At 43.0% G+C, this 13,615-nt stretch overlaps 1 protein-coding gene across 1 annotated transcript in view; it reads right to left on the bottom strand.

Moving 5' to 3' along the window:
• Positions 1-13,615, bottom strand: part of SEMA5A (semaphorin 5A) — a 554,671-nt gene that overhangs the window by 348,464 nt on the left and 192,592 nt on the right. The gene's annotated exons all lie outside the window — the stretch shown is intronic.

Here is a 13,615-nt window from a genome sequence, read left to right as displayed (position 1 = left end):
AGATAAATCAAACCCCCTTTTCCCATCATGACCAGATAGTAAAGTTCCCTATATCATTTTTCAACTTAAAAATCAGGTTTACCAAATCTTGGTCAAACAAGAAGCATATAAAACAGAAGCTCTCTGCTAATTCATATACAATTTTCAAAATTAGTACTAGATATTATGGTTAAAAATTCTTATCATGAAATAATTCAAACATTCATATATTTTTCATTGGTATGCATTTATAGTCCCAAAATTAATTATAATGAGTTAGATATTTATTCCTTGGATTAAGTGATTAATTAATCCTTGGATTTATCAGCTAAGATGTTTTTCCCCACTACGAAATGGGAAGTGTATGGTTTCCAGCCTGTAACTTTTCTTTTGTAAATATGCTTTTTTAAAGTAGGGCTGACACTTCGGAATCAAGAAATAAAAGTATTCAGTTGAGTCCTAAATTTGAAAGAACCATGCTTTATATTATTTTAGTCTATTATTTTAATTCAGAAAATGTTTGAATCTGGGTGGAACCATCCATGCAATGATTTGAAATTTTCTCTTTAACTCCCAAATTACAACTTCTCAACATACTTTTACATTATACAGTGAGAAACATTAAAATCCAGACAAAATTCATAAAGACTAAATATTCAGATTTGTTGTCCCTTCCTCACTGCTAGTTCCCAAACTGCTATGCTTTATGGAATCTTCAAAAATTGCTGCCCATGACTCCAAACTTGTATATGCAACTGACTACTTGACATTTTCACTTGGATGCTAAAGAACCATCTCATACTTCAAGTGTCCAAAACTGAGCCTCTGAAACTCCTTCCAAGTGCAGCTCTTTTCCAGTGGTACCCCACTCTGGTACTCTTGCCTGGAAAATCTCATGGACAGAGGAGCCTGGTGGGCTACAGTCCATGGGGTGGCTAAGAGTAGGACATGACTGAGCGCCTTCACTTTCACTTTTCACTTTCATACATTGGAGAAGGAAATGGCAACCCACTCCAGTGTTCTTGCCTGGAGAATCCCAGGGACGGGGGAGCCTGGTGGGCTGCCGTCTGTGGGATCGCAGAGTCGGACACAACTGAAGCGACTTAGCAGCAGCAGCAGCATGTTAGTAAATACCACTTCCACCCTGCCCAACTGCCCAAGCCAAAAACTTTGGAGTTGCTCTTGCCTTTCTCTTTCTCCCATATATACAACTTAAAAGGAAACACTTTGGGCATGACATCCAAACACATTATAACCAGAATGTGGCCACCGCTCCCTGGGGACTGCTGCTAACACTTTCATCCAAGCTACCACCATCCCCAGCCTAGATCACCCGCCAGCTCCCAAAACGCTCCCCCTGCCCTGTCCCACGCACCCACTAGTGATTCAGTCTGTCCTCGGCACGGCAGCCAGGGTGATACTTTAAGTGATATTAGGTCCTCACTACATCATTCCTCTGCTCAAAACCTTCCAGTGGCTCCTCGGGAGTGCATGCGTGCTAAGTCACTTCAGTTGTGTCCGACTCTTTGTGACCCCATGCACTGTTGCCCGCCAGGCTCCTCTGTCCATGGGATTCTCCAGGCAAGAATGCTTGTGTGGGTTGCCGTGCCCTCCCCCAGGAGATCTTCCCGAACCAGGAATCTAACCAGAGTCTCTTATGTCTCCAGCATTGGCAGGTGGGTTCTTTACCACTAGTGCCACCTGGGAAGCCCCACTCCTCACTTCACTCAAAATAAAGGTCAAAGTCTTAAAGGCCCCACAGGACCTTTTCCCCCTATTTTCCTTCTAATCTCATCTCCATCCCACCTTCCATTCTAGCCACACTGGCCTCCCTGCTTGTAGCTCACACACTTCCACCCCAGGGCCTGTGAATTTCTTCTCCCCTCCGCTGGAACAGCCTCCTCCACTATCCATGTCACTTGCAGCCTCACCTCCTTCAAGCCTTGACTCAACAGGTCATTCTATATGAGCCACAGTCAACAGGAAGGCAGAAACCACCCTAGGTAGCTCAGACAACATGTAATATAGAGAGCTGATTGTAAAGATATTGGAAGATAAGGTATGAGAATGAAGGATGCATCCTGGGAGAGCCAAGAGGAAGAATGCAAGACACAAAGATGAGCAGCTGCTAGCAAGCTGGGCTGGACCCACACACCTGTTTCTGCTGCTGTGCCCTTCTCCGGCAGCTGTGACTCAAGATGTGACCGCCTGCTCCCCGGCTGAGGACTCAGAATCACCCCAGTCCTCAGCCGCCCTGCGGAGGCATAAACGTGATTCTCCATCTTCCTGCGGCAGCCTCCCCAGCAACAGCTGGTTCGTCCCCATCACACATTCTAACAGGAACCCAGCTGAGTCAGGAGCCTGAGGAATTTCACTAACTCCATGATCAGTTGTACAAGGTGAAATTTAAGGGGCAGGTATGGGGCTGGAGGCAACAGGTAAATGCCAGGCACACTTGGTTACCCTAGTGTAAATTGCAAGATCCCTCATCTACTAAACCCATTCCCTGCTTTATCTTTTTTCTCAGCCCATAGTACTACAGAGACCAGTTTATATTGTGTGTGTGTGTGTGTGTTAGTCGTTCAGTCCTGTCTGACTGTTTGTGACCCTGACTGTAGCCCGCCAGGCTCCTCTGTCCATGGGATTCTCCAGGCAAGAATACTGGAGTGGGTTGCTATTCCCTTCTTCAGGGGATCCTCCCGACCCAGGAATCAAACATGGGTCTCCCGAATTACAGACAGATTCTTTACCATCTGAGCCAGCAGTTCTATATCATATCATCTTATTATTGTCTGTCTCCCCTAACAGAATGTAAACTCTGAGATTTCCACCATTTCGTTTATTGGGGAAACCCTGTAATGGAAATATGTCTAGCACATCATATGCACTCAATAAAGACTGATTGCATAATTAATGAACTGGACCTCTGCTTTTATCTTCAAAAAGCAGAGGCTAAAGCACTCTGTGTGATGAAGCCAGGGGATCCGGGGCACAAAAATACAAATGAGGATGATAGTCGTTAATCACATTCTGAGAGCTGCCAGGACAGCTCCGCCAGCCCAGGCATTCAGGGCATCAGGGTCTCATTTCACTGATTTTGTTTACTAGGGTGTGCAGTCGGCCTAACACACAGCCCAGAGGGGCTTTCAAGGTGGGAATGGTCAGAGAGTATTACGACAACGTTGCCGTCGTGCAGACTGGAGGGACCTACCCCTTCGGGCGTGTCAGCATACACTGTCACCTGCTCTTGATTATGAACCATGTGACGCATGTGATGAGGCTTTCTGAAGCCCATCCCTGACTCACAGGATGGAAAAGGAAAAGTAAAAGAGAAATTAAAAAATAACACCCCACTGGCAGGAACAGAGACACAGACGCAGGGAACAGACACTTGGACATGGGACGGGGCGGGGGTGAAGGGAGATGGGGATTGACCTCTGCGCACTGCTGTGTGTAAAATAGCTAGCTAGTGGGAACCCGCTGTATATATGGCAAAAGGAGCGCAGCCTGGGGCTCTGTGGTGACCTAGAGGAGCAAGACAGGGTGGAGAGGAGGTCCAAGAGGGAGGGGTTATATGTGTACATATGGCTGACGCCCTGCATTGAACAGCAGAGATAAACACAAGATTGTAAAGCAACTATACCGCAATTAAAAAAAAAAATCAAAAAACTCCTCTTTAAAAAGCTTCAGGGAAATAAAAGGTTAAGGTGCTGACTACATTAGTACACAAACTAAATAAGGTTTAGAAACCTCGGTGTAGGTTTTTCTTTATTATACAAATAACAAACATTTCAGCACTGTTGTCTGCAGAAGCAGGCAGAACCTTGGTCTCCTCAAATGTGACCATGGATGCTTACTTTGCCTTGATATTAGAAGATGACAGGGAGTTATAAATCCAAGAAAAATATTGCTTAATTAAAAGCTTATCCACTGTACATTTAATTTCCAACTCTTTTTCATAGGTAAAATAAGGATAAGATTTTTATCTACATTCACTGTGAGAAATGGATAAATTGCCCCTGTAAGGCTTAGAAAGCCTATAATATGCTTGAGCAAAAACAAAGTACAATAACATACTCTTTGAGGCTAAACGAGATGACCATTTTAAATTAGAGTCCTGACAATAACTTCACAAAATCTTATCCCCAAATTTAATGTAATCCCACTGAACCACTTAACTTATAAAGTTTTACATTTACAATCTTAAAGTAATAAACACTATTTCCCCACCAAGAAAAATCAATCAAAAATTGGTTATCTCAAGATAAAATATAGATGTCTTACACATTATTTCATTAGTGGTCCTAGAACACAAAAGTAATACAAAAGTTATTGATCATTCTCAAAGCTCAAATTATTTTCATCAGAACTTAATCACTGTTTATAAAAAAACATATAACAGAGATACTTGAAAGCTTTCATCAATCAAAGATCAATAACAATATGAAAGTACAAGGTAGGTATTGGAACAATTTCACCCAATGAATAATGCATAGCGGTTTTATAATGATTGCATTGTTTCTAACACCTCCATGCACTCATGAATGATCATTACATATAATCCAAATTATAGAGTTGAAAAGTGACATTTTTTAATAATCCATTTTCTCAGATAGCAAACTAGCAACACACTTTAGAGTAAAAAATGTAATAGCAAATGCAGTTCTTAAATGTGTAAAACCCTGAATAGTCGTTGGAAGGACTGATGCTGAAGCTGGAGCTCCCATACTTTGGCCACCTGATGAGAAGAGTCAGCATACTGGAAAAGGCCCTGACGCTGGGAAGGATTGAAGGCAGGAGGAGAGGAGGGCAGCAGAGGATGAGCTGGTTGGATGACATCACCGACTCCGTGGACATGAATCTGAGCAAACGCCTGGAGACCGTGGACAGGGGAGCCTGGTGTGCTGAGTCCATGGGGTCGCAAAGAGTCAGACAGGACTTAGGGACTGAACGACAGCAATGTACAGAGCAGGCAGTGTGTGTATACCTTAGTTGCTTCACTTGCATACAGGTTCAAATATTTTTTCCATGTGATTTTGAGATTACACTATGAGAAACATTCAGTCATTTGCATGATAACAGAAGTTAAATTATTGAAAGGTCAAAGGAGTTTTATAATAGAGAATCTGTAGGAAACATTTCCCCCTTCCCAAGTAAACTCAAAGGACGATAACTTACAACCTCTTATGAAACCAAAGTGAATCACACTTGATTTATATAAATTTTAGTTTTCACAAACAAAAGCACTGAGTTCAAGACAATTTTCAACAGTAAGTGGTATCTTGCTATACTTTAATTAGATTCACATGAAAATATTAAAATGAATTTTATGCAATCTATTGTAATTAAAATAAACTTTCCCAATTCTTCCTTGGAGAAAGTAGGCCACTGTCATGCAATTATGCACAATTGTAACTCATAAAGGTCAAATGGCAAATCTAAGACTAGAACAGGGAGAAATACTGGAAGCAATTTTAATCAAGGTTTACATGCTTAAAGACTCTGAAATCTGACAGGGACTCTGGAAATTAGCTACAACAGCCCCTCGTGTGGTAATGATCATCCTAGATCCTAAGAGAAGAGAGAAAATCCAGCCAGGATCATGAAACTACATGCCTGAGGCATTAGACACTGGACAGCCAAAACCCAGAGAGAAAATGAAGCATCATGGGACATATATATGGCCCTGGGATGATCATGAGACCAAGAGATAGGTATGGAGTCCCAAGACAGGTATAGAGCCATGATACATGGCAAAAACACGGATGGACCTAGAAAGGATCAAACTAAGCAAAGTCAGTCAGAAAGAGAAGGACAAATGCCACATGACACCACTTATACGTAGAATCTAAAATACAACACAAACGAACCTTTATCGATGAAACAGAAAGAGACTCACAGACATAGAGAACAGACACTGCAGCTCCCAGGGGGGAGGGGAGGGGAGGGACCAGATGGGTTGGGAACTGGGGGTTAGCAGATGTCAACTTTTACATATATAATGGATAACAATAAGGTCTACTGTAGAGTACAGGGGATTATATTCAATAGCCTGTAATAAACCATAATGGAAAAGAATATGAAAAGGAATGTGTATATATAGATATACTCTGCTGTATAGCTGAAATTAACACAACCTTGTAAATCAACTAGCCTTCAAATAAAATTTATAAAAATACTAAGCGCTGTCAGCTAAGACACTGAAGATAGGCCTCCAAATTAGTCATAACATTAAAGTTGCAAGTCCAAGTAAGCCTGAGTCCAGCATGCCTCACTCCAGCAGTGGTCTTTCTCTATGCATCCTGTGAAATTGCTCTAATTCCTATAACTGGCTCAGGCTCTCTAAACAGCCAGCCTGCTGGGTAAACTTTAATCAATAAACAAACAAAAGCAGAATGTGGCGCTATCCCCTTAAGTGGACATTAAACATTTAAAACTCATTTGGAAGATGGTTATGAGAGTCAGTAAGCATGCTGAGAAACATGTTGTCTGGAAGGGTCAGTATTTTCCCCCTCTTTATTCGAACAGATATTTAAGCAATCGACAAGGACGTAAGTGTGAAGCATCTGTCATGGGTTAGGGTGTTTTAGCAGCCACTGCGTGATCAGGGATAAATATTCTAGACCATGCAGTCAAGGGACCAACCGTGCAAACACAGCAAGCTGCTGGGGCTTCTTGAGCAATGAACTCCACAAGACAAGAGGAGCCTGGAATGGCAAATATTTCACCAAGATCCTGCCAGCATCTTCTGCCCAACTAGGCAAATCGAATCAAGATCTCAATGAAACATGCTTAGCTGTGATGAAATGTTCCTGTAGATGCTTCTTGAGTAGAATCTCGTGCAGGGTGACTCCAACGTATAAAACTAAATCATGAAATTTGAAATATACCCCAAATATCAAGATCTTAAACATCAAGGTGATCCAGTCCTGCCTTTATTGCTCTCTCATCCATGTTTCATTTTACTTTCTCAAACCGTTTGTAGAGAGCACAGAAAAGTGTTTAGGGGGCGTAGCTGTGGCCACCTGCTCAGCTATAAAAGGAGCCATTTCAAGGGCTGACTGGGCTCTGAAGAGTCATGGGGAATCTTTTGTGTCTGTTTTTGGTCAACAGTCTTATCCTTTCTTAAGAAAGGCACTTCCTTCCTAAAGCCCCAACCTCTTGGCCCACAGCCTGCCTGCTCCTTCTCAGTGAAGATGGAGTCCTGGGCAACCCCCTCCTCTGACTGCCCTGCATCCTGGGTCCCCCGGCCTCCCTCCCTCTGGGCTCCCTGGGGGCGGGGTCTGCTTCCTGGGAGCTAATCCCTCACCTGTCCCCCGCATCCTGTCCCCTCCTACAGCCCTGGGGGCTCTGTCTAGTCAATTCCCTCCCCCTGTCTTTTCTCTCTTCACCATCACCATTTAAAGAGGATTAAATAATGTTCTCTTAAAAGCTATTCCCTATCCTTACATCCCTGCCTACTTGAAACAATAATTCTCTATTTTTATATCTATCTCTTCACGTCACACACACCCCTCACTCATTGCCATCTAGTTTCAGCCCCATCACTGCTCAAAGCTGCGCTGGTAAATGCCATTTGCTACAGGTTGAATATGTCCTGTAGATGACACCTCACATGACATACCCTTACGGCAGAAAGCGAAGAACTAAAGAGGCTCTTGATGAAAGTGAAAGAGGAGAGTGAAAAAGTTGGCTTAAAACCTAACATTCAGAAAACTAAGATCATGGCATCTGGTCCCATCACTTTATCGCAAATAGATGGGGAAACAGTGGAAACAGTGACAGACTTTATTTTGGGGGGGCTCCAAAATCACTGCAGATGGTGACTGCAGCCATGAAATTAAAAGACATTTGATCCTTGGAAGAAAAGCTATGACCAACCTAGACAGCGTATTAAAAAGCAGAGACATTACTTTGCCAACAATGGTCCATCTAGTCAAAGCTATGGTTTTTCTAGTAGTCATGTATGGATGTGAGAGTTGGACTATAACAAAAGCTGAGTGCCAAAGAATTGATGCTTTTGAACTGTGGTGTTGGAGAAGACTCTTGAGAGTCCCTTGGACTGCAAGGAGATCCAACCAGTCCATCCTAAAGGAAAACAGTCCTGAATATTTATAGGAAGGACTGATGCTGAAGCTGAAACTCCAAAACTTTGGTCACCTAATGCAAAGAACTGACTCACTTCCAAAGACCCTGATGGGGTAAATATTGAAGGCAGAAGGAGAAGGGGACAGCAGAGGATGAGATGGTTGGATGGCAACACCAACTTGATGGATATGAGTTTGAGCAAGCTCTGGGAGTTGGTAATGGACAGGGAAGCCTCATGTGCTACAGTCCATGGGGTCAGAAAGAGTTGGACATGCCTGAGCAACTGAACTGAACTGAATATGTCCACCAAAAAGATATGCTGAAGTCCTAACCTCATGTACCTGTGATGACTATGATCTTACTTGGACATAGAGTCTTGATGTAATTAATTCAGATTTAGTCATGCTGGGTTAGGGTGGGCTCTAAATTCAATAGAGTTCCTATTCTTATAAAAAGAAGAGAAGGCAAAAACAGCCACACAGAGAATGTCATGTGACTACAGACTCAGAGACTGCAGTGATGGGTCCACAAGCCAAGGAACACAGGAGATTGCTGACAACCACCAGAAGCTAGGATGTGGAAAAGAAGAATTCTTTCCTGGAGCCTTCAAAGAGAGTACAGCTCTGCTGACATCTTGTTTTTGGACTTCCAGACTCCAGAACTATAAGAGAGGATGTTGTTGTTGTTTTAAATCATCTAGTTTAGGGTATCTGGTTGCAGCAACACTGGGAGATGAATACACCATTGCTGACAGTCTCTAGGAGGGTAACCATCTGTTCTAGTTTTCTGAAAATACAGTAGAGTTTTCAGTGCATGTGCTAAGTCATTTCAGTCATGTCATGTCATGTCCATGACCCTATCGACTGCAGCCTGCCAGGCTCCTCTGTCCATGGGATTCTCCAGTCACCATGGGTGGCCGTGCCCTCCTCCAGAGGATCTTCCCGACCCAGGGATCAAATCTATGTCTCAGAGCTTTCAGTGCTACACCCCCCAAAAAGCCTGGGGAAAATCAGGGTGAGTCTGTCACCCTGCCTTCTGGCTCAGATATTCTGACGGCCACTTCCCTCTTGAAAAATCTCTGGTACCCATGATACCAGCTCTCAACTAGTTAACTCCATCTGATGGCAGCTAGGAACTCCGATTTCTCAACCGCACCTCACCTTTTCAGATTTCCCTTCTTTACTCCACCTGGAATCCACAGCCAAGAACTTGGGCTTCCTACTCAGTGCCTCCTGGTCCCTCCTTGAAAACATCAACAGCCTCGTCTGCAGATTTCCGGAATCCACCCAGCTCTTCACATTCTGCGACACCTCCCGCAGCTCAGGCCCTCCTGCCCTCATCACCGCTCCCTCTGGTCACAGCAGCAGCCCCAGGGTCGGCTCTTTCCGCTGCCAGTTCACCTTCCACGCTGAGCCTGTGCAGACAGAGGGGCCCTTCTAGAGATGCCTCTGATGCCCTGCATTATTGAATCTTCCCTCTAAGTCTCATCTCCCTCCACCTCCTCTCCATAATCTGAACTGAGATTTCATGGCTCACTGGTCTTGTCATTTGCCAAAACCTGCTGGGCTCCCTCCATGAGACTCGTAAACACCTTCTCACAGTCATCTGGGACTCAGCTCTGGTCTTGCAGCATCCTAAAAAGAGTCCTCAGCCACTCCTCTGCTCAAGCACTCCTCTGCAGCCCAGGCTGTTGGTTCAGACCCTTTTTCCCTGGGCTCCCACGCACCCAGCAAAGACACCTCTGTGAGGACCCTTAATAGAAAGGAACACAACAGCCCTTTCCATCTGTATTCCTTAAGACATTCTAAGCCCTTAAGAGGAACTATGTTTTTTACCTCTGTCTCCTCAATATTTAGCACAGACTCCAGTACATAATAGGCACCTATTAGATGTTAGTTGAATGTTCACTCCAAATTTTATTTTTTTATTTATTGGTTAATTGGAGGATAATTGCTTTACAGTATGATGGTGTCTGCAGTACAATAATGCAAATGAGTCACGCTGCTGCTAAGTCACTTCAGTCGTGTCTGACTCTGTGCGACCCCATAGACAGCAGCCCACCAGGCTCCCTCATCCCTGGGATTCTCCAGGCAAGAACACTGGAGTGGGTTGCCATTTCCTTCTCCAATACATGAAAGTGAAAAGTGAAAGTGAAGTCACTCAGTCGTGTCCGACTCCCAGCGACCCCATGGACTGCAGCCCACCAGGCTCCTCCGTCCATGGGATTTTCCAGGCAAGGGTACTGGGTGGGGTGCCATTGCCTTCTCCGAATGAGTCATAACTATACATACACACACACACACACAGGTATCCCCACTTTAGAGCCTCCCTCAGCCCTCCCATCCCTCTCCTCCAGGTCATCACAAGATGCCAGGCTGGGTTCCCTGTGCTATATCACAGCTTACCACTATTTATTTATTTTACACATGATAGAGAATATGCGGCTTCCCAGGTGGCGCTAGTGATAAAGAACCTGCCTCCCAATGCAGGAGATGCAGGTTCAATCCCTGGGTCAGGAAGATGCCTTGGAGGAGGGCATAGCAACGTATTCTTGGTATCCCATGGACAGAAGAGCCTGGGCGGGGGCTCTGTGCTATAGCCTATAGGGGCACACAGAGTCTGACATGACTGAAGCAACTTAGCATGCAGGAGGAGTGTATATGTCAGTGCTCTTTCCTCAATTCTTCCTACCCTCTCCTTCCTCCGCTGGGTCCACACGTCCTTATAAAAATGCAGTTTAAAAGTAAGTTAGATGCCATTGATGCACTATGCATGCATGCGTACTCAGTAGCTCAGTCACATCTGACTTATTATGACCCCATGGACTGTAGTCCGCTAGGCTCTTCTGTCCATGGAATTTTCCAGGCAAGAATACTGGAGTGGATTGCCATTTCCTTCTCCAGGGGATCTTCCCAACTCAGGGACTGAAGCCATGTCTCTTGTGTCAGCAAGCGGGTTCTTTACCACTGAGCCACCTGGGAAGCCTCTGATGAACTATGGGGTTGTCCCAAATCCCAAAGCCTAACAGTGTGCTTTGCTGGAAAGGCTGGTAGGAAACATTCATATCCAGAGCAAGGAGAATGCAAAATGGCACAACCCTCATGAAAGGGAATCAGGCAAGATCTAACAAAACCACAGGTGCATTCACACTTTGACCCAGCAATCCCAATTCCAGGCAGCTCTGCCAATAGCACACTTGTAAAAACATCAAAAGATTGTTCCAGGAGGTACTGCACATTGTAACACTATACATGATCGCATCCCCCAGTAAGGAGTTGTTGAATAGACTGGAGCTCCTTCCATAGACGAGAGCCATGTGACTATGAGTAGAAGTGACATAAATCCATGTTACTGAGGCGTGGACAACAGGGCATATCATGATGTGAAAAAATGCTCGATAGAGAGAATTTTGTATACATGCTACTTTTTAGGAAAAGAGGGTATGAATATATCTGTACATATAAATGTGTGTGTGTAGAATTTTGTTTATATTAAAAAAGAAACAAAAACCATGAACTATAAGTAAAAGGTGCGCTAAAAGCAGAAAGAAGGAACAAGGTAAGGAAAACAAAGTGAACTCAGTTTCTCCAAACACCCTTATTAATTAGGCTTTAAAATATTACAGAATTATGTAAATTTTGAAAAATGTCAAAAATCAAATGTGAAATTAACAATGTTTTGAGTTGATGGCCCAACCATACAAACGGAAATTCTTTCAATTTCAAAGCAGTAATTTTGCTTCAATTATGCAGTGTGATTCATACCCTGATGACTAAAAGAAAAATCACACGAAAGGGTTTTCTGTAGTCAACAAGGACTAGAGTTGCACAAAACCATTATTCTGAAACAACTGAGTGTGTATTGCAGGAAAAGACAAAGGAATAATTACATTGACCTGCAGAGACAGGAGTCTGTGCAGCAGAGAAAGACAGAGACACAGAATGGAAGAGGTCCAGAAGAGATCCCTAGAGTCCTCGAGATGAACTGGAAGCATCCAGAACAATCATAGTGCGCTGTGGAGAACGCTTTCCTTGGCTCTGTACACTGACAAGACCTCACTTTAGCCACTCCTATGCTCCAATCAGATAAAAACGGCTGCTTCTTAGGTCAATGGAACGAAATGGATAAGAGGAGTGAGGGGCATCTTGCTATCCCAGAGAATAATGAAGCCATTAAAGGCTACTCGAGGTGTCTCAGAAAAACTCAGGAGCGTCCCCTCCCCTAACCTTGAAATGTGATCACTGCACCATCTATAAGAATAAAAGCTGCAATTAATTGAAACATATCAAATATTGAAATCCATATGTTAAAAATAACTCTAATAAACAACTTGTTTTTAAAAAAGCAAACATAACATTTTATTTGTCCCCTTTGGATAATGTTAGAGAACTGACTAACTGGACTGTTGAAAAAAATGGCAAAGGAAAGAAAAGAAAAATAAGCGTTCGCTCTGCCTTTGCTATGTCAGATGCACCCTTAGAAAATTCAAATAGTTGAGGGAAATAATTTATGTTTTAATTATGTTTTAAATAATTATGTAGAAATAATTTAACCATTAAATAAAGAAAGAGTAGGGAAATGTGAGACTCCTAGTTTTGCACTCATGAATGAATCAGAAGATTTAGACGAATGAATGAATGATCATCAGTGACTGATTATTTCATATCGCGGTGAAGGACAGGGCACCACCCGCGACACAGTAGAGACAAAAAGATGCAGTCCTGAATCTGAGTGGCCTCTCACTATCACTCCTAGTTTGTAGAAACATTAGGGACAGAAGAACATCTCAATGACACCAATGGGAAGCAATGTGGAAACTCTACAGGACAATGAACTTACGTTTTTTTAAAGATGAACTTGCAAGTGGAGCAACAAAAACAATAAAACACAGTGAAAGATGAGGAGACTAGAGAGATATACCAACCAATCGCAATATGTGAACTTCACTCCGCTCCTGACTCAACACAACTGTTAACAAAGCAAGAGGCAAGCATTCCTGAGGCCATCAGGCGTCTCCCAGGACTCACGTGATGGTTGCTAATTTTATGGCATTGGTTTATGTTTGGGCTTTTGACTGTTTTGGTGTGATTACCGTAGTATGAATTCCTCATCTTTGATATTCAAGAAATGAACTGTTATGACAAAATTATATGATTTATTGAATTTGCTTCAAAATAATTTGGTGAATGTGGGTGGAGCATGGGTAGGGATTTAAAACAAAAAAGGCGGGCCAAGAATGAATAAATCCAGGGGTTGAGTGTTCCTTAGACTTTAGAATAGATTCTAATTTTGTATATATTTCAAAATTTTTGTGATATGAAAGTTACAAAATAAAAAACTAGTGGATGAATTATTAAAATACAATGTCTGGTTGTACTTGGCTTCATGATATAAGTGTGATTTCCTTGAAGACAGAGATAAGGACTAGTTTACCTTTCACCCTAAATGTCTTTAAGTGGTCAGGGGTAAAGAACCCTAAAAACTTTTGATGAATTAGATAATAAAAGAACGTGTACACATACTAATCAATTGATCCTACAGATCTGTG

This window comes from Cervus elaphus, chromosome 25 (genome assembly GCF_910594005.1).
Source record: "Cervus elaphus chromosome 25, mCerEla1.1, whole genome shotgun sequence".
Taxonomy (NCBI): domain Eukaryota; kingdom Metazoa; phylum Chordata; class Mammalia; order Artiodactyla; family Cervidae; genus Cervus; species Cervus elaphus.
This window is presented reverse-complemented; position numbering and strand designations above follow the sequence as displayed.